The sequence below is a fragment of the Leptonychotes weddellii genome, chromosome 4, assembly GCF_054177405.1.
Source record: "Leptonychotes weddellii isolate Sample4059 chromosome 4, ASM5417740v2, whole genome shotgun sequence".
NCBI classification, from domain to species: domain Eukaryota; kingdom Metazoa; phylum Chordata; class Mammalia; order Carnivora; family Phocidae; genus Leptonychotes; species Leptonychotes weddellii.
The window spans coordinates 89,477,312-89,504,049 of NC_138372.1; the positions used below are offsets into that span (position 1 = coordinate 89,477,312).

Here is a 26,738-nt window from a genome sequence, read left to right on the forward strand (position 1 = left end):
TATATAAAACTTCTTTGAAACAATACTTATTCTTGCTAGGCACACTGATAACTTATATTCTGTTCTATTTCATTTTTTTAAATACCATTTGTGACCCACTAAATTGATTTCATAACCCACTAATACCCCTACTGTGAAGTCCATTGTTCACTACTCTGTACTGCAAAGTCTTTAAAGCTAAAATGTACATTTCCCAAAGTCTCCTGCAGCTAGGCTTCTAGGTGTGATTCAGTGTCCTATCAGTCAGATACAGCTGGAATTTGGAAGGTGGGAGTGATGTGGATGCCCTACTTGTGATGTGTCGGTTTTTTTCAGCTGGGGTCCACGCTGACAGAGGCATTTGGTTTTGCTGAGGCAGTTTCAGCAGCAACATTGACAGGGGCAACATCGATTAAAATCTTAACAAGATTTTAGGTAGAACGTAGATTGAACAAGATAGAACCTAGATAGAACAAGATTTTAACATAGAACATAGAACCTAGCAAAATAATTCTAGTATTCGTATGGAAAAGTAAAGATCCAAAAAAATTCAAGACAATCCTGAAAATTAAGAGCAAGCAGAGGGACTTGGCTTTCCAGATACCGGAACTTATAAAGAATCTATAGTATTGGTGCAGCAATAGACACGTAGAACAAGTTGAACATAATAGAGATCCCAGAACAAGACCAAGCATATAAACAATTTGGCACTTTTCAAAGATGGCATCACAAATCAGTAGGAAAAGAACAAACTATTCAATTACTGATGTGAAAACTACTGGGTTTCCATATAAAAGAAAATAAAATTAGGTCCTTTCTTTTCACCATAACAAAAATAAATTCCAAGTGAATTAAAGACCTAAATGGAAAAAAGTAAAACTTCAAAACTATTAGAAAGTGATATAGGAGAGAGGTGCCTGGGTGACTCAGTCAGTTGAGCATCCGACTCTTGGTTTCAGCTGGGGTCGTGATCTCCAGGGAATCAAACCCCTCATTGGGCCCTGCGCTCAGCGTGGAGTCTGCTTGAGATTTTTTCCTCCTCCTTCTCCCTACCCCTCCGCTCTTCTCCCCACACACACGTGCACACATGTCCTCTTTCTCTCTAAAATAAATAAAATCTTAAAAAAAGTGATAGAGAAGAATATTCTTATGACTGACTTTGTGGGATAGATGGATTTCTCAGACAAAAAGTGAAAATCACAAGTCATTAAAAAATTGATATGTTTGATTATATCTAAATTTAAAATTTCCTTCTGTATGACTAAACATACCACAAAGTTCAAAGAAAAGCAGTAAGTTAGGAAAAAGTATTTGCAACTTCTGTAAGAGATAAGGATTAATACTCAGAATGTATCAAAAATAAGTGCAGCAAATTACCAACATCAAGAATAAAAGCATAGACATCACTAAGATCCTATAGGTTATAAAACATTATTATGAACAACTTTATTCCAGTAAATTTTACAATTTAGATGAAATGGAGAAATATTTTGAAAGACACAAACTATGAGCTCACCCAAGGAGAAATATGTAATCTAAATAGCCTTTATCTTTGAAAAAAATTGAAGTCATAGTTACAAACCTTTTCACAGAGAAAGCTCCAGGCCCAGGTGGCTTTACTTGTGAATTCTACCAAGTATTCAAGGGAGTAATGTTACCAATTCTACACAGTCTTTCAGAAAATAGAGGAGAGGGAACATCTCCCACCTCATAGAAAGATCTAAAAAAATTTACAAAAACACTACTACAGCTAAAAAGTTGTACAAGGTGGGTATCTGGATGGCTTAGTTGGTTAAGCGTCTGACTCTTGATTTTGGCTCAGGTCATGATCTCAGGGTTGTGAGATCAAGCCCCATGTCCGGCTCTGCGCTCAGCAGGGAGTCTGCTGGAAATTCTCTCCCTCTCTCTCTCCCTCTGCTCCTCCCCCCGCCACTCTCTCTCCAAAATAAATAAATCTAAAAAAAAAAAAGTACAGGTGTAGAAAGTTAAGCAAGGTGATAGGATATAGTCTATATGTAAAAATCAGTTGTATTTCTATGTCCTAGCAACAAATAATTGGAAATTAAAATAAAAATGTACCTTATTTAGTGGATTACAAGCAAAACAGTAAGAACTTTATAATTAGATTGCCTGGGTATAAATCAGAACCCTGTCATTTACTAGATGTGTGACCTTTAATAACATTTAAGATTTTTCTTAAAAAATGCAAATCAGAAAGGAAAGTAATACGAAGTTTACAAAAATATTGTTAGGCAATTCACAGATGAAAAGATGCTCCATGGCGCACCTGGGTGGCTCAGTCGGTTAAGCGCCTGCCTTCGGCTCAGGTCATGATCCTGGGGTCCTGGGATCGAGTCCCACATTCTTGAACAAAATAGTGTTGGCAAGTTTTTGCTACATCAGAGTCGTTTCATGGTTAAATTCTTTAGTGAGTGACTGGAGTACTTGCTAATTATAGAGATTCATATGTTTTTTATGCCATATTTACAGTCAAGACTATTGATACTCTGTGGCAAAAAAATAGAGAAATCTCATTGTTATTCTCATTTATCCCTCCTCTCTATAGGGTGAAATTTCTTTTGAAAATGAGCTTTGCCTCTGTGGAAACATTTAGACATCTTCTCAGCTGAGACCCTAGAGCTCTGTCGTATAAAGTTTAGAAGAAATTACTTATTTATTGAAAAATGTCAAAGGCAGATGTAGCCAAATTAGTATTAAAATAACTTCAGTCTAGACCCCACAGAACAATTGATTTTGAAGAGAATAGATTCTGATGGAATTGCTTTCCTTCAAAATATAACTTCAAGAAATTGAATGAAATGATTGTGTAAGATGGGCAAAAAATACACACTCAACTCAGAGGAGAGTTTAATAAATGAATGATTTACCAAGATGTGAGCAGAGCTTGCAGAAATCACAGAAGAGTCGTCAGAAAGAAAGCCCGTTGATAACAGTGGACACAGGTCAGCCTTCTGGGGCTCAGCGCAGGTGAGGAGTGGATCCAGAGAGTCAGGAGTTACTCAGCACTGGGAGGCACTGGAGCGTTGGTGAATACCCATCACATCAGATCATTAGGGTTTTAAAATCATGGAAGCTAAGCTTTTCTTGCAGGTGATAATACAACAGATTCATTTGCTTCCTAGAGACACTTTAATGATTATAGATGCATTTCATATTACAGGATGCTTGCTTTCCTATTTGCTATTGCAGGCGGCATGCATCCATTTAATTGTGCAGCACAATCGAGTTATATGTTTATGGATGTAAATGTTTATGTAAAAGAAGAGACTGGAACATGTCTTACACTGTCTACAACTGGAGTGTGATCTGCCTCTCTTCCCTCCCTTCCCCACACTAATTCTTTCAGTGGGCACTGAAGACATATCGGTAACATCAAGGACGGCATTTCACCACATTTCTGATCCTTTTTGAGGCAATTAAGACTGATTGTCATCAGCAAATAATTTAAAGCCTCATGTCTTCCCCCCCATACACACACACACACACACTAATCTCAATAATAACAAATAGAAAAACAGTAATCTGAAATGAACCGTTATGTCTATAACATGCCTGCCTCTAGCACAGCATAGATTGGAGAGTGTAATTCTCAAGTTTATAAGGAAGAAAACTGGCAGAGAGCAGTAGTTCACTTTCAAGTAATCTTCCTGTATTACTTATTGTAATTAACCCTTCCATTATGGTTTCCTCTGAATGGACACTATAATGAAGGGAGAGGAGGAGAATGAAGAGTATTTTGCTTTTATGGGAAAAAAATGGCAACAGAAAAGACCAGTGGTAAGGAAATGCCAGTCGCATTAACTTTTCCGTAAAGACTCCTGAGGTCCTTTTTTGTTGACATAAGTAGTAAGGTGTTGTATTAGTTTCCTGTTGCTCTAACAAGTTACCACAAACTTGGTGGCTTAGACAACACAAGTTTATCCTATTATAGTTCTGGAGGTCAGATCACAAAATGAGTCTTCAGGGGCTGAAGTGAAGATGTCGGCAGGGCTGGTTTCTTCTGAATTCTCCAGGGACAACTCCATGCTTTGTCTCTTGCAGCTGCCGTGGTCCTGGCCTCATCACTCCAATGTCTGCTTCTGTGGCCACGTAGCCTTCTACTTCTGATCTTCTGCTTCTGTCTTATAAGGACCTTGGGCCCACCTAGGTAATTCAGACTAATTTCTCCATGTCGAGATCCTTACCTTAATCACATCTGTAGAGTCTCTTTTGCCATGAAGGGTAACATTCACAGGTTCTAGGGATTAGAATGTGGATGTCTGGGGGCAATTATGTAGCTTATCACAGGTGTTTTAAGTGTGCATTGTCAAGGAATCCCAAGTAGTCAGACAGGACCTGCTGGCTCATTAGTGTATAATTTTAAGTTTTATGGAATAACCTCATCATCATTGAAGAAGCCAGACCCAGACCATGGGTAATAGCTTCAAATGTATATTTATTGTTGATCTTATTGACCCAGTTGGCTAAGCCTGGAGTCTTTAACTTATAGTTTGAAAGAATGGACTGCTAACAAAAGAATTTAAAGCTACTAAAACTTTGTTTCTTTTATTTGTTGCTGTGTCTTCACAGTTTCCAGCAGTCTCTTATCAAAATCAGTTCTATTATTACCTCTGCCTTGGTTGTGTGCTCTTGGGCGTCCTATACTTTTCCATTATAGTACTTACTGTATAATTTAATAAATGATGATGTCTTCCCTTGGCCACTCATGGGCCATAAGCTCTATGAAAACCAGGTACCTGGCTTTCTTTTGTTTTTACTAAATGCTAGCTCATTGCACTGGACCCCATCCTAGGCATTCAAATACATTTGAAGGAATTCATGAATATCTCACCACTCCTCCACATCAACTCTGTTGCTACACTGCATTCAAAAGCAAACAAGGACTGTATCGTATTCATCTTAGTAACTAAGAACTAGCACAGTATTTGTGACACAGTAGGAATTTAACATTTTAAATGAATGCCCAGACATAAGACAGTCAAGATTAGCTTAACTGGTCTATCAAGTAATGTACTCCAAACGGATATTCTTCCCCAAAATTAACTTGAGAAGGGTCTATGGATTGCTTAGCTGAAAAAGCTACTTGTAGATAACCAGAAAGACCATCATTCCACTTTAACCTTCTTGCTACCTAATCTCACCATTTTGTACAAAATTAGAATTAGGAATAGAATACATTCCAAAAAAAAAAAAAAAAAGGAATAGAATACATTCCAGAGAGAAAATTATCCCCTTTAACAAGAGATGTCTATTTTGAAAATGGAAGTAATCAAAGAAGGGTTGACTATTAAATAATCTTGTCCACAAAATAACAAGAAATAACAAATGTTGGCAAGGCTGTGGAGAAAAAGGAACCCTCGTGCACTGTTGGGAATGCAAATGGGTGCAGCCACTGTGGAAAACTGTATAGAGATTCCTCAAAAAATTAAAAATAGAAATACGATATGATCCAGTAATTTCACTACTGAGAATTTACCTAAAAAAAATGAAAACACTAACTCAAAAAGATATATGTACCCCATTTTTATTGGAGCATTATTTTTTAAAAAGATTTATTTATTTAATTTAGAGAGAGAGAGAGAGCAGAGGGAGGGGAAGAAAGAGAATTCTGAAGCAGACTCCCCACTGAGTGAGGAGCCAGACACAGGGCTCGATCCCAGGACACTGAAATCATGACCTGAGCAGAAATCAAGAGTCAGCTGCTTAACTGAACCACCCAGGCACTCGGAACATTATTTACAATAGCCAAGATATAGGAGCAACCTAACTGGCCATCCATAGATGAATGGATAAAGAAGATATGGCGTGTGTGTGTGTGTGTGTGTGTGTATACACACACACAATGGAATATTACTCAGCCATAAAAAGAATAAAATCTTGTCAGTTGCAACAACATGGATAGACCTAGAGGGTATTTTGATAATTGAAATAAGTCAGAGAAAAACAAATACCATATGATTTTACTTATATGTGGAATCTAGAAAATGAACAAAAAGCAAAAACAGACCCTGTAATACAGAGAACAAATTGATGGTTGACAGAGGGGAGGGAGTAGAGGGATGGGTAAAATGGGGGAAGGAGAATGGGAGTTACAGGCTTCTAGTTATGGAATGAATAAGTCATGGGGATGTAAAGTACAGCATAGAGAATATAGTCTATGGTATTGTAAAAAAACATAATCTTGTCCATGTATTTATAGACTTATTACTGAAATACCATTCATCCTACTGAGTTACAGAATAAATGAGTTTGGTGATTTTTTTTAACTGGGACATTCCCCTGCCCCCATAGAAAGGCAATGTATTATCTTAATTCCTAAATTAAGGAATTTTTGGTAAAACCATCAGTGTTATAACATTCAAGTCTCCTAAAATAATTCATCTAATGGAAATGTAAAAAATTTAGAAATGGTGTCAGTTTGATTCCTGGCATTTGAAGGATCAGTACATTCAGAAAAAAAAAATCATTAGGAGTTGAATCAATGTCTAGATTTTTCTGTTTGCTAGGTAACTGAGAAGCTGACTCTTATATGTTGACTAATATATAGGTCACCCTTGATTTATCAGAGGAATGCTTTGTCAGAGGAATGAATACATACCTGAAAACAACTGGGAGTAAAGCCTAAAGGGGAGGTTTGACAATAAATAGTTGTCTTTATTTCTCCAGTCTGCCACATCCCAGAAGGAGCTATTCATTAACTTGTAAATAGCTTCCCAAACATCTTCAAGCAAAGACAAATTTCTCACAGTGAAAGAATTTATAATCTTCCCAATCCAGTCCATCTGGAGAGGGATGAGGCTTGATAAGGAGTCGGCTGATAAGGAGAAGGGGGATAGATCTAGGGAGGCAGCTGAGAATTTGGGGGAAAATTTTTTCAAGGAGTGAAGTTTGTATTGGTTTGGTCTTGTGGAACAAAGTATTTGAGTTAAGTATAAGAATAGAATCAAGTTTAGTTGACAAGGTGTCATAAAATGACATCCAGTGAGAAACGGAGTGGCCACCCAAGCTTTGTGTGTCTCAGTTTCCTTTCAAGCATTTCAAACCACCCCAGATAGCTTCAAGTTTATCCTAGGAAGATGTGCACAAAACATCTAAAGATTTCCTTAACTAGTTTCTAGAATTCCAGGGATTATTTCAGGAAGAAAAAAAAATCACATTTATTTATTCATCAAATATTTTGAGTATCTACTGCATGCTGCATTCTATTCTAGGTTCTAAGTTAAAAGAGATAACACGTATTGAGCATTGTTCTAAAAATTTATATTCCTTGGCAAATCTAATCCTCAGAAGAAAAGTATGGAGTGTATGCTATTGATTCCATTTTATGGATGAGAAAACTGAGGCTCCAATCAGTATTATTGTATTTTAGAACCATTGAGATTTTTTCTCCAGAATTAAATGAGTGGAGGAATACATTTGTCAGTCAATAATATGGATTGAGAAGCTTGTCAAGATTCAGACTCCTCATTAATGGGCCAAATCCAGTTATGATCTCATAGAAGAGATGGAAAAGTTTTCCTTGTCTCTAGGGTGCCCTTTGGGATTACTTTTGTTATTCACTCTAAGGCTACTATTAACCTGCCATTCCACCAAGTACATTCAAGAAAGATTTACTGTGGCCTACTGTGTGCCTATAATAGGCTTGGCATTATCAAAAATCAGTGAGGGAGCCCCTGGGTGCCTCAGTCGGTTAAGTGTCTGCCTTCAGCTCAGGTCATGATCCCAGGGTCCTGGGATCAAGCCCCACATGAGGTTCCTTGCTCAGCGGGGAGCCTACTTCTCCCTCTCCCTCTGCCTGCAGCTCCGCCTGCTTGTGCTGTCTCTGTCGAATAAATAAAATCTTAAAAAAAAAAATCAGTGAGTGTTGCTGAAGCAGTGAGTCTTCCCAGAGTCTTTGATCTACATGGCATGTGGGAGGGGTTGAAGTACAGCAAAGGTGAAAAGGCCTGGGCGGGGGAGGGGGGGAAGGATGATCAGAATCTCTGGGATCCAAGTTTGGGAAACTGGTTAGTAATAGAAATGGATTTCTTTTTCAAGGAAGAATTTCTTGAGAAGTGAGATCTGAGGCTGAGACTTCTACTAGTGATATCAAGGGAAGTCTAAGTCATATAGCTTCTAAGCTATCCCTCAACGTATGCCTTTAATTATGCCAATAATTAAAATTAATTAACAGGCTAAAACCTGACATCTGGGAAGAAGAAGCTTGCTGCTAACAGCAAAAGGAAACATAAACATTTTCTCTTACAAATACTCTCTCCCCTTATCAGATTAGCCACAATTCAAAGCCCAGAGCAAACCAACCAGGCCTTCCCAACTGCCACCACTTTCCCCCCCACATTTGTCATTAAACATCTTTATTTAGTGTTTAATAAATTTTAGCTTTGGAGTAATTCAAAATATTCCCAAAAGATATTTCAAGTACATTTTATAGCCTTCACAATATCACATGAATATGGTTTTATAATCAGGGAGATTTATTTTCTTCTTCTTTAATACAAAATGTTAATAATATGGTCTCACTGATACAAGGAATTCTTAATCTCAGGAAACAAACTGAGGGTTGCTGGAGTAGGGGTGGGTGGGAGGGATGGGGTGGCTGGGTGATAGACACTGGGGAGGGTATGTGCTCTGGTGAGTGCTGTGAATTGTGCAAGACTGTTGAATCACAGATCTGTACTTCTGAAACAAATAATTCAATATATGTTAAGAAGAAAAAAAAGAAGTTAGCAGGAGGGGAAGAATGAAGGGGGGGAAATCGGAGGGGTAGACGAACCATGAGAGACGATGGACTCTGAAAAACAAACAGGGTTCTAGAGGGGAGAGGGGTGGGGGGATGGGTTAGGCTGGTGATGGGTATTAAAGAGGGCATGTATTGAATGGAGCACTGGGTGTTATAGGCAAACAATGAATCATGGAACGCTACATCAAATAAATAAATAAATAACATCTTTATTATAAGTCTGTTGTGCTGATTACTACACACTATGTATGTAAAATTCCAACTGCCAAGTAGGAGGGCTTCAATAAATGGTACCACTTAGAAACTGCCAAAGACTTTAAAACAAGGACTTAATACACACATTTTAAAAAGCGATGAAAAAAAAAGTGAACTCTCATGGTGCCATACTTTTTCCAAAAACGTAGCTGATACAGAACGTTTCAAGAAAACATATCTTCATCTGATCCACTTTATTTGCCAAGTAATCATTTAGCTGAGGAGATAAGACTTTTGTAAAACTACTTCCCTCTTCCTTACTGAAAATCTGCCCAATGAGGAATGCCTGGAAGCTGCCTCCCTTTTTTCTCCCTCCCACTTTTCTGAGGAGTCCTGGGTTGGGAGGAAGTGGTAGCCTCTGGGTGGGGTGGGAGGGGTAGAAGGTTTATAAAAAAATCACTTCCTCTAACCCTGCTCAATAGATCTTCTCTCTTCCCCTTTTGGAACAAGCTTGGAGGGATAAATGTGAGAGGTCATTGGGAAGGGTGTGTGTGTGTGTGTGTGTGTGTTTTGTTTCGTCAAGACTTCTACAGGGGAACTGGGGAGAGGTATGATCTTCATTTAAATCATAAAAACTCAAGGAAGCCTTAGATAATTGACCAGGAAAGCAAATTCAATTACATATTATGTGCACTACCCTTCAGGATGATGGACAGGTCTCACAGTTTTAAGGACCAAACAATACTACCAGACTCACTCTTATCTAGTTGTTCTCCTGGGTCCTATCCTTTGCCCTTTGCCCTTTCCACTTGATACACTCCCTGAGCTATCTCAATATCATCTGCTCTGGATATTGAGTTTGATTATCTGCATATTTTATCTTTTTTCTGATTAAAAAATAGCAATATGTTAATTATAAAAAAGGTTACAATGAAAAAAAAAGCTAATATGAAAATAAAAATTAGATATAATCACATCACCAGGAGAAAACGATTCCTAACTTCCACATATGGGTAGTGTTTCATGACCTGCTTCTTTCCCATTTGTCAATACATTACTAACATTTTTATGTTACTAAATATTCTTCTATGTAATTTTTAAAGGTTGCAAAGTCTTCCATCAGATGTATTATAACTTATAGCCAATGTGCAATTACTAGGTATATAGTTTATGTTCATTTTTCCTATTATAAATGAGGCATACAGAGAGTTAACATACCTGTCATATTTCCTTCAGATAAATTTTAAGATGTAAACTCATTGGGTTAGTGGCCATGAGTTTTACATTTTAATGAAAATTGCCGTATCAGTTTGATGTGGTTTGGAATATAGGTGAGGTTCGGTGGGGTGAGGTCTGTAGTCGACGACCAAGAAAGAATTCTTGAGATGTCTTTGGTGCAAAACGGTGGTTTTATTAAAGCACAGTGACAGGACCAATGGGCAGAAATACCTGCTGCACCAGTTTGTGAGGTGTGGCTGATTATATACTACGGGGTTGGGGGAGGTAAGGAAAAAGGGAGGTTTCGAAAGAACTTTCATATGCTGAAGAGGACCTACAAGATAATGGAGGCCTTCTCATTGTCAAGTTAAGGTTGTTTACCCCTCTGGTAAGGCATTAATATGAAGAGAGTTGGGAGCTTCCTGGAGGAACATTACACTGCCTGCTTCAATTATCTGTCAATGGGCTGCAGGTTATAATGACATTTACTTGTATCTACATATCCTTCTGGAAGCTAGGCCATTGATAGAAATGCTTTGTTCTTGTAGATTGCTAAGACATTTGTAAACTGAGGGAGACTCACGCCTTGCAGGATTGTGATCTCTACAAGTTAACTATTTGTTTTTCCTTTCCTTAGCTTTAGGGCAGCCAGGAGTGCCTGAGGAATGTCACATATATTCCATGGCGGGGGGAGGGGGGGAGTTGTGGGGTGTCAGCTTGTGCTTTGTCCTCAGTTCCCTCATCAAGTTTACACTACAATTGTTAATATGAGGGCAGACTCCCCACAGCCTCTAAAGCACTATTATCTTTTTCTGATTTTTGCCAAATTATCAAATTGGTGTGGAGATGAAGGGTTTATCTCATTGTTAGCACTGAATTTGCATGTTTTCGGTAACTAGAGATGTAGTGGTTTTTGTGTTTATTAATCATTTCTTTTGTGGATTGACTGTAGGTTCTCTGTTTATTCTATACTGCGAAATTATGTTTTCTAATTTCGAAGTTTTGAAACTTCAGTTAAAATTTTCTACACCTTCAGCATGTATTCCTCATACACACAAGCTTAGATAAATGTTCATCTCCTTTTTTTTTCTGCTTCCTTTTATGATTTGTTTTTATATTTAACTCCTTCATTTACTTGGAATTTGTTTTGGTGTATGGAGGAATATAAAGACCAGGCTTTATTTGCCTCTGAAGAGGTGAGCATGTTCCTTTCCATCATTTGATCAGTAGTTTATCTTGTCTTCACTGATTAAAAATACCACCTTGATCTCAGAGCCTGTAAGCATCCAGAGCTCAGGAGTGGACAAGGTTGTTTGGGTGGAAGAAGGGAAGTGGGTGGGAGGGAATGGGACTTGGGAAAGGCAGTAAGGAAGGAGACTTCAACCGTATGAGTAGCATTTTGTCAATTATATATTTTTTAAAAGATCAGCAGCAAAAATGAAGTGTTTGCATTTGTAAAGCCTGGATGTATGCCAAGGAGTATTTTCTGTTTTTCTGGCGCTCTATAAAAAAATGTATGGGAACTCTATATTCCCTGGAAGTTTAAAAGAATTACCAGTGGGCACCTGGGTGGCTCACTTGGTTAGCGACTGCCTTCGGCTCAGGTCATGATCCTGGAGTCCTGGAATCGAGTCCTGCATCGGGCTCCCCGCTCAGCAGGAGCTTGCTTCTCCCTCTCCCACTCCCTCCTCTTGTGCATGCTCTCTCTCTCTCTCATTCTCTCTCTCAAATAAATAAATAAAATCTTTAAAAAAGAAAAGAAAAGAATTACCAGTAAATTGAGCCCTGGACCTTCCTAACAATGTTATCATTTCTTCTATAGTGGTTTCCCTTGAAATGTTCTTACTTCTTTTGAGTCAATTTTCCTAATTAATTTTTTTCTAAAACATCATCCGCTTTATTCAGATTTTAAATTGATTAGCCTATGGTTTAGCAGAGTAATCTCTCCATATTCTGTGCCTGTATCTTTCTGATTTCTATTTTGTATGTTGTAATTTTCTTTTTGCTTGATGAGATTAGCTAAAGTGTCTTGTGAGTGTCTCTCTTGTTTTTAATTATTTAAAAAATATTTCCAAGTGGTTGGAATTGTTTTGTATATAATCACTATTTTTGTTGTTGTTGTTTTTCAGTGGTAAAAGATGTAGCCAGTACAGTTTCTTTTCAGAATATTTAAGATTCTCTTTGCCATGATTTTACACAATTTTTTTAAACATTTTATTTTTAAGTAATCTCTTCACCCAACATGGGGCTCGAACTCACAACCCCGAGATCAAGAGTCACACGCTCTATGGACTGAGCCAGCCAGGTGCCCTTACACAATTTTTATGAGCATTTGATAAAATTGCCCATGTTTCTGTTTTATTTTTTGCCTTGTTGATCTGCCAAAGACTGAAAGAAGCATGTTAAAACTTCTACCAACATTGTGTTTTTGCCAACATTTTTTTTGTACTTCTTAGTAGTATGTTTCATACGATTATTCTTTTATTTTTTATTTTTTTTAATTTTTTTATTTTTTATTTTTTTATTTTTTTAAGATTTTATTTATTTATTTGAGAGAGAGAGAGAGAATGAGAGAGAGCACATGAGAGGGGGGAGGGTCAGAGGGAGAAGCAGACTCCCTGCCGAGCAGGGAGCCCGATGCGGGACTCGATCCAGGGACTCCAGGATCATGACCTGAGCCGAAGGCAGTCGCTTAACCAACTGAGCCACCCAGGTGCCCTCATACGATTATTCTTAATGTTAGTACTGGTACATAAGGATTCTTGTTTGACTATTACATCTTCATAGTGTCTACTAAAAAGGGCAGAAAATTGAGATCCTTGCATTGCAAGTGGGAGTTTTTAAGGGAGTTTAACCCACTAACATTTATTGTCATAATTGATATTTTGAGCTTCTGTCATCTTATTTTTCTGGCTTGTATATTTCCTTGCTATATTATGTATATTCTATATTTCTATACGGACTATGCTTTTTATGTGATAAAATATACATAACATAAAATTCACCATTTTAACAATTTTTAGGTGTACAGTTGTGTGACATTAAGTACATTGACATCATTATACAACAATCACCACCCATCCATCTCAAGAACTTTTTTATCTTCCCAAACTGAAACTCTATTCATTAAACACTAAATCCCTATTCTTTTTCTCCCTAGCCTCTGGGAACTACTGTTCTACTTTTTGACTCTATGAATTTGACTACTTTAGGTACCTCATAGAAGTGGAATCATACAGTATTTGTGCTTTTGTGACTGGCTTATTTCATTCAACATAATGTCCTCAAGATTCATCCCTTTCGTAGCATTAGCATGTTGTCAGAATTTTCTTCCTTTTAAGACTGCATCCTGTTCCATTGTATTGTACATCACATTTTGTTGATTCATTCATATGTTTATAAACACTTGGATTGCTTCTACTTTTTGGCAATTGTGAATAATGCCTCTATGAATATAAGTTTACAATATCTGTTTGAGTTTCTGCTTCGATTTCTTTGGAGTATTCAGAAGTGAATTGCTATCTCATGGTAATTATATGTGTAACTTTTTGAGGAATTGCTATTTTATGTAAAATGTAATGCACAAAGTTCTTATTTCTCCACATCCTCACCAACATCACTGTTATTTTCCAATTTCTCAAATGATAGCCATTCTAATGGATGTGCAGTGGTATCTCATTGGGTATCTTGTTGTGGGCTTTGATTTGCATTCCTAATGATTAGCGATGCTGAACATCTTTTCATGTGCTTATTGGCTACTTGAAGATCTTTGGCTAAATAATTATTCAAGTCCTTTGCCCAGTTTTAAACTGAGTTGCTTTTTTGTTGAGTTGTAAGAGTTCTTCCTATATTCTGTATATCAATCTCCTATCAGATATATATATGATTTGCAAATATTTTCTCATTCTGTATGTTTTCTTTCAATCTTTTGATAATGTCCTTTCATGCACAAGGTTTGAGTTTTGATATAGTCTAATTTGTTTTTACTTTTGTCAGCTATGCTTTTGGTGTCCTATCCAAGAAATCACTACCAACTCCAGTGTCATGAAGCTTTTCTGCTATGTTTTCTGCTAAGAGTGTTATGGTTTCAGTGTTAACACATTAGGTCATTGATCCATTTTGAGTTAATTTTTCTATATTTGTAGGTAGAGATCCAGCTTCATTCTTTTGTCTGTGAAATCCAGTTGTCCTCATGAATTTGAGTAAATTTTTCAGGATGGCTATGTAACTGTATGCTTTCTAAATTCTTAGTTATCTGAGAATATTTTTGCTGTCTTCATGATGAATAAGAACATTTTCTTTCAAAACTTTGTCAGCTTGCTTGTAGTCTGTCACTTATTGCTATAGAGAAGTCTGAGGCCATCTCACTTTTCCCTCTTTTTTAGGTTGTTTTTCTCCATCCTGGATGTTGGTAGAATTCTTTGCTTATCATTTTATTAAAAAGATTTGCTTGGGCATGCCTAAATAATCTTGACTCTTCATTTATGTTATAGGAAACACATGAGTCCTTTATTCCCTAGAGAAAAGTTGTTATGCCTTCAGGTTTTATTTTTTGATTGAGATATATTCACATACCATAAGATCCACTCTTTTAAAATGTATGATTCAGTGTGGTGCAGGGTAAGTGGCAGGCAGAGGGAGAAGCAGGCTCCCCACTGAGCAGGGAGCCTGATGTGGGACTTGATCCCAGGACCCTGGGATCATGACCTGAGCCGAAGGCAGACGCTTAACCTACTGAGCCAACCAGGCATCCCAATTCAGTGGTTTTTTTAAAAAGCATATTCACAAAATGTGTAATTATCACCACTATCTAATTCCAGAATATTTTCATCCCGCCAGAAAGAAACCTTGTACCCATTAGCAGTCACTCCCCATTCCCACTTGCCCCAGCCACTGCCAATTACTAATTTACTTTCTGTCTATATGGATTTACTTAATTATAGATACTCCATGTGACTCCTTTTTTGTCTGGCTTCTTTCACTTAGCATGTTTTCAAGGTTCATTCATATTGGAGCATGTATGTAACAGCATTTCATTCCTTTTTATTGTCAAATAATATTCCACTTTGCCATTACAACTTAATATCCATTACAAATAATATACCACATTTTATTTATTCATTCATCACACAGTAGATAACTGGGTTGTTTGTCCTTTTTGGCTATTATGAATAATGCTGCTATGAACCTTCATGTCCAGATTTTTGTGTGGATATAAGTTTTCACTTATCTTGGGTGTATATGTAGGAGTGGAGTTGCTGGGTCATATGATAACTCAATTTTTTTTTTTAAGATTTTATTTATTTATTTAATTGAGAGAGAAACAGCTTGAGAGGGGAGAGGGTCAGAGGGAGAAGCAGGCTCCCCGCTGAGCCAAGAGCCCGATGTGGGACTCGATCCCGGGACTCCAGGATCATGACCTGAGCCGAAGGCAGTCGCTTAACCAACTGAGCCACCCAGGCGCCCGATAACTCAATTTTGAAGCACTGTCTGGGTGGCTTAGTTGGAAGAGCATGTGACTCTTGATCTCAGGATTGTGAGTTCAAGCCCCATGTTGGGTGTAGACTTTACTAAAAAATAAATTTTAAAAACAAATAAATAAATTTTTGAGGTACTGCAAAATTGTTTCCCAGTGTGGCTGCACCATGTCACACTTCCACCAGCAATATATGAGATTTCTATCTTCACATCCTCCCAATATTTGTTATTGTCTGTCTTTTTGATTATAGCCATCCTAGTGGATGTGAAGAGGCATCACATTGTGGTCTTGAGTTGCATTTTCCTATTGACTAATAATGTTGAGAATCTTTTCATGTGCTTATTTGCTTATTTATTTGTTTATCTTCTTTATTGAAATGTATATTCATATCCTTTGCCCAGTTCTTCATTGTCTTGTCTTTTCACTGTTGAATTTTAAAAGTTCTTTATATACTGTGGACACCAGACCCTATCAGAAATATAATTTGCAATTATTCTCTCCCATTCTGTGGGTTGTCTTGATAGTGATATTTAAAGCACAATCATTTTTAATTTTTATGAATTCTAATTTATCTCTTTTTCTTTAGTTGCTTATGCTTTAAAGTGTCGTATCTAAGAAATGCTATTCTTAGGTCATGAAGATTTATACCTAAATTTCTTCTAAGAGATTTATAGTTTTAGCTCTTATGTTTAGGTCAGAGTTCCATTTTTAGTTAATTTATATACAGTATGAGGTAAGGATCCAAATGCTTTCTTTTGTGTATGGCCATCCATTGTCCCAGCACCATTTTTGAAAGGGCTATTCTTTTTCATCTAATTGTCTTGACACTCTTGGTCAAACTCAATTGGCCATAGATGTATGGGATTTTTTCCCCCCGAGCTCTGAATTTTATTCTGTTGTTCTATATGTCTATATGTCTGCCAGTATCACACAGTCATGATTATAGTTGCTTTGTAGTAAGTTTTGATGAGGAAGCATGAATTCTTCAATTTTGTTTTTCTTTCTCAAGGTTTCTTTGGCTATTTTTGTCCCTTGCATTTGCATATAAATTTTAGAATCAGCTGGTCAATTTAAAATAAATTTGTCCCAAAAGGTAGCTGGCATTTTTATAGAGATTGTGTTGAATTTGTAGATAAATTTGGGGATTATTGCCATCTTAATAGTAGTAAGTCTGCCATTCAACGAAAGTGAAATATCTTTTCACTTATTTAAATCATATTTAATTTCTATCAGTGTTTTATAATTTTCAGTGTACAAGTCTTACACTTCTTATATTAAATTTATTCCGAAGTATTTTTAAAATTTTTGATGCTACTATATATGGAATTGTTTTCTTAATTTCATTTTCAGGCTGTTCATTGCTAGTGTATAGTAATGAAAATGACTTTACTGATTTTTGTGAATTGATCTTGATCATGTATATACCAACTTTGCTGAACTTGTTTATTAGCACTACTATGTTCTTGTGTGTGGATTCGTTATGATTTTCTATATATAAAATCATATCATCTGCAAATAGAGATCATTCCTTTCCAATCTGGTTGCATTTTATGTTTTTTCTTGCCTAATTACCCTGGCTAGACCCACCAGAACAATGTTGAATAGAAATGGTGAGAGTGAACATCCTTGTCTTGTTCCTAATCCTAGGGAGAAAGTTTTCAGTCTTCACCATCAGGTATGATGTTAGCTATGGGTTTTTAGTAGATGGCCATTTACATAGATGACCTAACAAACTTCATAATTTGTTGATTATCTTCTTTTTTTATCATGAAAGTTGTTGGATTTTGTGAAATGCTTTTTCTGCCTCTACTGAGCTTATCATGTGGACTTTGTTCTTTATACTATTAATATGATGGTTTACATTATTTGGTTTTTATATGTTAAACAGCCTTGCATTCTTGCAATAAATACCATTTGGTCATCATGTGTGTATAGTTCTTATATGTGTTGCTGGATTTGGCTTGCTAGTATTTTGAGGATTTTTCAACCTATACTCATAAGGGATATTGGTCTATAGTTTTCTTTGCTTATGATATCTTTGTCAGGTTTTCGTATTAGGTTAATAATAAGTTGGATAGTGTTTCCCCCTCTTCTATTTTTTTTGGAAGAGTTTATAAATAATTGGTGTAAATTCTTTTTTAATTGTTTGGTAGAATTCCTGTGAAGCCATCTGGTCTGAGGTGGTTTTTTTCTAGGAAGTTTTTGATTACTAATTAAAACTCTTTAATTGTTTTAGGTCTATTCAAATGTTCTCTTTTTTCTGGGATTGGTTTTGGCAGTTTGTGTCTTTTACAAAAATTTGCTCATTTAGGTTATCTAATTTTTGGCATACAAATGGTCATAGTGTTCTCTTATTATTTCCTTTGTACTTCTGTAGGATCACTAGTGATGTCCCCTCTTTTCATTCTTGATTTTGGTATTTTGAGACTTCTCCCTTTTTTTCTTGGTCATTCTAACTAAAGATTTGTCAGTTTCTTTGATCTTTTCAAACAACCAACTTTTGGTTTCATTGATTTTTCTCTATTATTTTTCTATTTTCTGTTTCATTTAATTACATTCTCATCTTTATTATTTATTATTTATAGCTTTCCTTGAGTTTAGTTTGCTCTTCTGTTTTTAGTTTCTTCAGGTAGAAGTTGAAGTTATTGACTTCACATTTTTCTATGTTTTTAATGTAGGCGTTTCCAGCTATAAATTTCCTGCTAAACACTGTTTTACCTGCATCCCATAAGTCTTTGTATGTTGTGTTTTCATTTCTCTTCATTTCAAAGTATTTTAAAACTTCCCTTGTGATTTCATTTTTGGCATGTTTGTTATTCAGGAGTGTGTGGCTTAATTTTTACTATTTTTTAAAAAATATTTTATTTATTTATTTGAGAGAGAGAGAGAGCACGAGTCATGGGGGAGGGACAGAGGGAGAGGGAGAAGCAGACTCCCCACCGAGCAGGGAGCCTGACATGGGGCTTGATCCCAGGACCCTGAGATCATGACTTGAGCAGAAGGCAGATGGTTAACTGATGGAGACACCCAGGTGTCCCTTTACTATTTTTGAATTTCCCAAATTTCTTACTGTTTAAGATTTCCCTTTCTTTCTCTTTCTTTCTTTCTTTCTTTCTTTCTTTCTTTCTTTCTTTCTTTCTTTCTTTCTTTCTTTCTTTCTTTCTTTCAAGTAGGCTCCACGCCCAGCATGGAGCCCAAGGTGGGGCTTGAACTCACAATCCTGAGACCAAGACCTAAGCTGAGATCAAGAGTCAGATGCTTAACTGACTGAGCCACCCAGGTGCCAACTGTTACAGATTTCTAATGTAATTCTTTTGTGATTGAAGAACATACTTCATGTGATTTCTGTCCTTTAAAAAATATTGATGTTTGCTTTATGGCCATACATATGGTCTCTCCTGGAGAATGTTCCATGTGCACTTGTGAAGAAAGTATATTCTGCTGTGGATAGGTGAGTGTCCTATGGCTGTCTATCAGATCTAGTTGCTTTATAGTGTTGTCCAAGTCTTCTGTCTGCTTTTTGATCTTCTGTCTAGTTCTTCTGTCCATTATTGAAAGTGGGGGTATTGGAGTTTTCAACTATTATTGTTTAATTGTCTTTTTCTCTCTTTAATTCTGTCAGTTATAGCTTTATTTACATTAGGTCTTTGTTGTTAGGTTTATGAATATGTTTATAATTGTTATATCTTCTTGATGAATTGACCCCTTTATCACTTAAAACTATCCTTCTTTGTCTCTAGCAATAATTTTTATATTGAAGTGTATTTTGCCTGAGATTGGTATAACCACTCCAGCTCCATTTTGGTTACTGTTTTTTGTTTTGTTTTTGCATTCTTTTACTTTCAACCTATTTATGTCTTTGAATTAAAGGTATGTCTCTTATAAACACCATGGAGTTGGATCATATTGGTTTTTATGAGTTGGTTTTTAAAGTCTATTCTTCATTCTCTGCCTTTTCATTAGTGTACTTAATCCATTTACATTTAATGTAATTACTGATAAGTTAGGATTTACATTTGCTATTTTGCTATTTGTTGCTGTACATTTTGTCCTTTTTGTTCCTCTTTTCCTCCATTACTGCCTTCTTTGTGTTAGGTAGGTATTTTCTAGTATACTATTTTAATTTTTTTGTCATTTCATTTACTATATACTTTTGACTTATTTTTTCTGTGATTTCCTTGAGGATTACAATTAACATCTTAGCTCATAATAATCTAATACAGATTGATGCCCATTTAACTTGAATAGTATACAAAAACTTTGCTTCTGTATACTTCTATTCCTTACCCTCCCCCTTCATGCTCTTATTGATGTATAAATTACACCTTTATAGCTTATGTACCCATCAATACAGATTTATAATTATTGCTTTATGGAGCTATCTTCTAAATCATATAGGAGAAAAGAGAGTTAGAAACTAAAATACATATTTATACTTTATTTTTATTTACCTGTGTAGGTACCTTTACTAATGCTCCTTATTTTTAATATGGATTCAACCTACTATCTAATGTCCTTTTATTTTAGCTTGGAGGACTACTTTTAGTATTTCTGTAGGGCCAGTCTGCTAATATAACTTCTCTCAGTTGTTGATTATCTGTGAATATCTTCAATTTTGAAGGATAACATTACTTATTATAGAATTCTTGGTTGACAGGTTATTTTTTTCTTTTCCTTTTAGCACCTCATATATGTCATTCCACTACTTCCTGGACTCCATGGCTTCTGATGAGAAGTCAGTAGTTAATCTTATTGAGAATCCTTTGTACATGATTTATCACTTCTCTCTTGAGGTTTTCAAGATTCTTTGTCTTTCAACAGTTTATGATGTGTCTAGTTGTGAGTATCTGAGTTTTTCCTACTTGGAATTTATTGGGCTTCTTGGATATCTAGAATAATGTTTTTCATCAAATTTAGGAATTCAAATATTCTTTTTTTTTTTAAGATTTTATTTACTCATTTGACAGAGAGATACACAGCAAGAGAAGGAACACAAGCAAGGGGAGTGAGAGAGGGAGAAGCAGGTTTCCTGCTGAGCAGGGAGCCCGATGCGGGGCTCGATCCCAGGACCCTGGGATCATGACCTGAGCTGAAGGCAGACGCTTAACGCCTGAGCCACCCAAGTGCTCCTCTCAAATATTCTTTCTGCCCTCTTTTCTCTCCTCTTCTTCTGGGATTCCTATAATGCATTTGTTGGTATATTTGATTATTTCCCACACAGGTCTCTGAGGCTCTGTTGATTTTTTTTTTTTTTTTAAGATTTTTTATTTATTTATTTATTTGAGAGAGAGAGAGAATGAGAGACAGAGGGCATGAGAGGGAGGAGGGTCAGAGGGAGAAGCAGACTCCCTGCCGAGCAGGGAGCCCGATGCGGGACTCGATCCCGGGACTCCAGGATCATGACCTGAGCCGAAGGCAGTCGCTTAACCAACTGAGCCACCCAGGCGCCCGATTTTTATTCTTTTTTCATTTCCATTCATCCAACTGGAAAATTGCAATTGACCTATCTTCCAGTTTGCTGATTCTTTCTTCTTCCTGTTCAGATCTGATATTGATCTTGTCTAGTGACTTTTTCATTTTAGTTATTTTACATTTAAACTGCAGAATTTCCACTTGGTTCCTTTTCATAAATTCTCTTCACTGATATTTTCTATTTGATGAGTCATTGTTTGTATACTTTCCTTTAGTTCTTTAGGCATGGTTCCTTTAGTTCTCTGAACATATTTAAGATCATGGACTTTAGTCTTTGTCTAATAAATCCAATGTCTGGGTTTCCTCAGGAACAGTTTCTATTGATTGCCTTTTTTTTCTTGTGTATGTGCCATGATTTATTTTTTCTTTGAATGTTTCATATTTTTTGTTGTTGTTGAAAACTAGACATCTTAAATACATAACACGACAACTGTGGAAATCAGCTTCCTCCCCTCCCGAGTGTTTCTTGTTGTTTCTACTTGTTATGAATATTGTTATTTGTTTAGTGATTTTTCTGGACTAATTCTGTAGTCTGTGTTCTATATTGTATGTGGCCACTGAAGTCTCTGCTCATTTAGTTCAGTGGTCAGCTAGTGATTGGACAGAGATTTCCTTAACCACCTGGAACGAATATGATTCCCATTCTTTGCCAAGGGACTCTATTGTGTGTTGGGGGTATGCCTTCAACAAACAGCCAGGCAGTTTACAACTTTGCCTTAGCACTCATTTCCTGCTTGTACAGAGCCTCAAGTTAGCCAGAGGTGAGAGCATAGGGCCTTCAGAGGTCTTTTCTGAGCATTTTTACAGCCATGGCAATATGCACAACTCTGTGTATAGGCATAGACTTTTAGATTCCCAGAAATACACAGGAGCTTTCCAAAGCCTCTATGAACATCTCATTCCCCAGCTCTTCTTTTAAGTTCTTGGTTAGTCCATTGTTTGCCCCAACTACTCTTCACCTCTTCAAGCAGCCATGAAGTTAAACAATTAATTATAATCGTTTTGACAAATGTCCTGAGGGAAAAGTCTGTTTGTACTGGAAGAACCCAGAGTCAGGTCAAATACAGACAGCAAGTGAGGTCAGATATAGACAGGAAGGACAAGAACTACTAGCAGATGAAATAATGATAATTCTCTGGGAATGAGGCTTTGGAGGAACTCCATCCCTGTCTGTTTCCTCTGGTGGCTGCCAGCCTGCTAGTTTTCACCATGAGTATAGGCTGTTAATTTTCAAGGCCATATAGAGTTGGTAAGTGAAATACAGGAAAAGTTAAAACATTGCAAAATTCTTTCTTTTTACCAAAATTCTGCAGGTGTTCTTGAATAAATCCTGCCCAGAATCCTGCAAGGCTTTGGTTAACTTACTGCTTTCTGAAAAAGCTGCTTTTGCCCATTATTGCCAATTTTCTCATTATTTTTATGGAGGGGAGAATTTTTGAAGGTTTCTACTCTGCCATTTTCACTGGCATCACTTGCTTCCATGCTTTTGCAGCTGTTATTTTCTTTTCATGAGCACCCTTCCCTTCCTAAACACCCTCATGAATCCTTTTCACCTTTAAGGCTCAATCTAAATGTTCCTTCTTCAGGGAAGTTTTTCCCTAACCTGCCAGGCAACATTGCTTTTACTTACTTTAACACCATCAGTGGTCTTGTGCATATTTATCTGTTGTACTTATTACACCCTGTGTTACAATTAAGTGTCTATATTTCTCTCATCATTAAAATAGGTTGTTTTCATTTGTCTTCAATGAGTTTGCAACTTTTCAGTGTGGCGCCATGTTTAATGTAATGAAAAGCGTTATCGGTGTTCTACAGTGTAACTTAAATGTACATAGCTATTCTACAGATTTTACTTGAGACTTTAAGTTAGGAAATGCAAAATTCACTTATCAAGAGATTAAAACCAAGTTATTGATAGACCCTCAAATTGCAGACAGATTTGTCAGTTATGTATTTTTCTGTCTACTTTACATAGCAGTCTTCTAGAAGTAGTTGGCTTTTACCCAATTCAGGGTTACAAACTATATGAAGAATAATTACTGTGTCCCCAGCTTGTGGAGAAAAACTGTTATAATTCCCCAGTAATTACAGCCATGGTTTGTTATATCTTTAACTGGGTTATCTCAATTAACCTGAAATATTTATAACAGATATTTTGGTTTAGGAAGCTTCTAGAGATTGTTAATCAAAATAAGTTATGGTGAACTGTACTAGGCTTTCAAGCTGGGGTACAAAAAATTGCAGATGTGGTTGACCTCTATGCTGTTTCTTTCATGTCCTTTTTTGTTTGTTTTTTTTAAAGATTTTTTTAATTTATTTATTTGACAGAGACAGAGATCGCGAGAGCAGGAACACAAGCAGCGGGAGTGGGAGTGGGAGAGGGAGAAGCAGGCTCTCTGCTGAGCAGGGAGCCCGAGGTGGGACTTGATCCCAGGACCCTGGGATCATGACCTGAGCCGAAGGCAGATGCTTAACGACTGAGCCACCTAGGCGCCCTTTCATGTCCTTTTCTGATAGGGCTTTTATATGAAATATGTGTTGCATGGTGTCATTCAACATTATCATTTATCTTAGATCACTTAAGTTTCATTTAATGATTGATGTATAATTAGATTGAGCTGGAAAGCTGAGGATTTATATAATCTTGCTCTCAATTGGATATTGAAGAGGAAAGCAGAACCTAAGCAATTCTTGGTGCCAGGAGCCCAAGAATCCTTGGATATCTCCAGTGCTAATGACTGACTGCTCAATGTTGTAATAAGGCAAGAATTTACAGAGAAACAAGATTATTTGAAATAAAGCCACATGAGGTGGAGAAAAGGCTTAGTCTTTACTTCCTGGTTGTTCTGGCTGCTTATGACTGATGGGGGTTGTCATGGTAATGGGAGAGAATGAATTGGGAGGCGGCTGTGATAGGCATTGCAGTGCAGAAGGGGATTTAATGTACATATCCTTTGTTAATAGGACTTTGTCATAGTCTTCTTCTGCATAGGGCTTAAAATATCATGTCACCTCTTCTGATGCTAGAGTGCAAAATTAAGACGGTAAAAATATACTAAGTTCTGCAAATCAGACTTGTCTCCGTGTTCACTCCATTATCCCATGACCCCAAGGAAGCTTAGATATGAGGCAGAGACTTGGTAATGAAAAATTTTTAGTGTTTGTATGATGAATTAAGGAACTATAGCCAAATATAAAAGAGTTATTTCAATTGGTACCAGTCATTTGGCACTCTGTTCCACAGGTTTTTTTAATTAAATGTTTAATAATTAAAGACTCATTGATGTTTAAGTATCAGACTTCATTAATTTTTTTCTATTTTTATTGTTGTTATTGTTTTTTCTGGATGGTTTGACCTTGATCATTTTTATTTTTAGGGGCCCAAAAGGCCAAATTTTATTTTCTCAATATTGACTGTAGATTATAAACTGCCATAAACCTATGGTAAAAAGCCATGTTTTCCTTGACATTTGGTTTCCTTAATCATGTTTCAATAACAAATACTGTGGTTTCTGACTAGTGAGACAGAAGTGGGCTCTGAGTGTTCCTTTTGGAGATGATGCCTCCAGCATATACTTTGAGAGGTTTTTCCTTTCTCAGAGGAAAGTTAGAGTGTTATACCTAATGTAGCCTTTGTGGACTTTGTGGACTTTTCTAAAGTCCTGAGGGAGAGCTCAGAAGAAAGATTTTACTTTAATAGATTCCTGATTTGGATGCCTACATCAAGAACTCTATGTTACCAAGACAGATCATCAGGAGACTCATTTGAAGAGTACCTGCGAGGCCTCCTATAGAGAAATAATAAATGGGTAATTAGGGTGGTGGTAATAGTGAGCTTCCTGTGATCCTAAGATTTGAACTCCTGAGTAAAGAAGAATGATAATGCTGTCCCCAGCTTCGGGGAGAGGTGGGAAGAGCATCCGAAACCTGTCCCAGAAAAGCAAAGAACTCACCCTTCAGAAGACATCAGCTGAAAGGTTGTTCCACCTTCCTGGGGCAACTGGTTGACTGGTGGGAGAGAGGACAACAAAGGGTGGTGCCACTAAGATGTCTCTCTCCAGCCCCGGAAAACCCACGTGAGTGTGCTAGTCTGCTAGAGCCGCCATAACAAAATACCACTGACTGGGTGGTTTAAACAATGAAATTATTTTCTCACAGCTCTTTTTTTTAATTTAAAAAATTTTTTAAAGATTTTATTTATCTATATGACAGAGAGAGAGAGCACAAGCAGGGGGAGCGGCAGGCAGAGGGAGAGGGGGAAGCAGGCTGAGCTGAGCAGGGAGCCCTACCTAGGGCTCGATCCTAGGACCCTGGGATCATGACCTGAGCTGAAGGCAGACACTTAACTGACTGAGCCACCCAGGCACCCCAATTTTCTCACAGTTCTGGAGGATAGAAGTCCAAGATCAAGGTGCCAGTAGGGTTGGCTTCTCTTGAGGCTCCTTCCAGATGACTGTCTTCTCATGTGTCCTCACATGGCCTTTCCTCCATGCAGACATCCTGGTGTCTCTTCCTTTTTCTGAGAAGGACACCAGTCAGATTGGATTAGGGCCCCACTCAAAAGGTCTCATTTTAATTTTATTACATCTTGAAAGGTCTTGCCTCCAAATACAGTCACATTCTGACATACTGGGGGTTAGGAATTTAACAGATGAATTTGGGAGGGACATAATTCAGTTCATACCAAGATGGGACAGGAAACTCTACCCCTGGGGGGCGGAGGAGGGGAAAGCTCACAAAAAAGGGAACTGTAATTGACCTGGCAACTAATAATCATCTAGTTATAATCAAAGTTGCTGAAGCATAGTCAAAAGAACTGAAAGGGATGATTGGGTCCCTTATCCCAATTTATCTTTCTCCCAGAGCAGCAGGAGAAGGTGACAGCAGCAATGGGCATGATATAAAAGAAAATGGTGATGCTCCTGAAGGAAACAAGGGTCAGCAACATATCCAATCAGCCACAGATGGATCCGCTGAGAAGTCAAGAGAATAAAAAGGTGTAAGACACAGTCCCAGACATCAGAGACCACAAAATCCCATTCAAGCATAAGGTAGGAACATGTGGAAAGTTATTAAATACAGAGATATGATCCAAGCACTTACCAAGAGTTTTTGGAGACCCCTATGTGCCCAACACTGGGCATGGCACTAGGAATTCAATGGAGAGCAAACAGACCTGGTCCCAGACCTCTTGTGGCTTCTACTCTAGAGGGGGAGACAGACTAGTAGTCACACAAATAATTTCAAACTGGGATAAGTGCTTTAGAAGAAAAGGACAGTGGGACAGGATTGAGTGTGAGAGAGAACAAATCCATCTCAAGGGAATTCGTGGCTTTTTACCATAGGTTTATGGCAGTTTATAATCTACAGGAACTGAAATGTAAGTTGAGGCCTCAAGAATAAGAGTTAGCCAGGCAAATAATCAAGGGTACCTTGTTCCATCAGAGGGCATTATGTGAGCTAAAAGCAACACATCACTTAAAAAAATAATAATGTGAAATTTTTTTCTGATTATATAAATGATGTGGGTTTATAGAAAATTTATTTTATGCAGAAAAGTATTAAAAATTTACCTGAAACCTCACTTCCTTGGGATAACTACTATAGGAATATATGCTGTTTTATATGGTAAAT

At 37.1% G+C, this 26,738-nt stretch overlaps 1 long non-coding RNA gene across 1 annotated transcript in view; it reads right to left on the bottom strand.

Moving 5' to 3' along the window:
• The window catches only part of LOC115943959 (uncharacterized), a 1,191,882-nt gene that overhangs the window by 755,403 nt on the left and 409,741 nt on the right, over nucleotides 1-26,738 (bottom strand). The gene's annotated exons all lie outside the window — the stretch shown is intronic.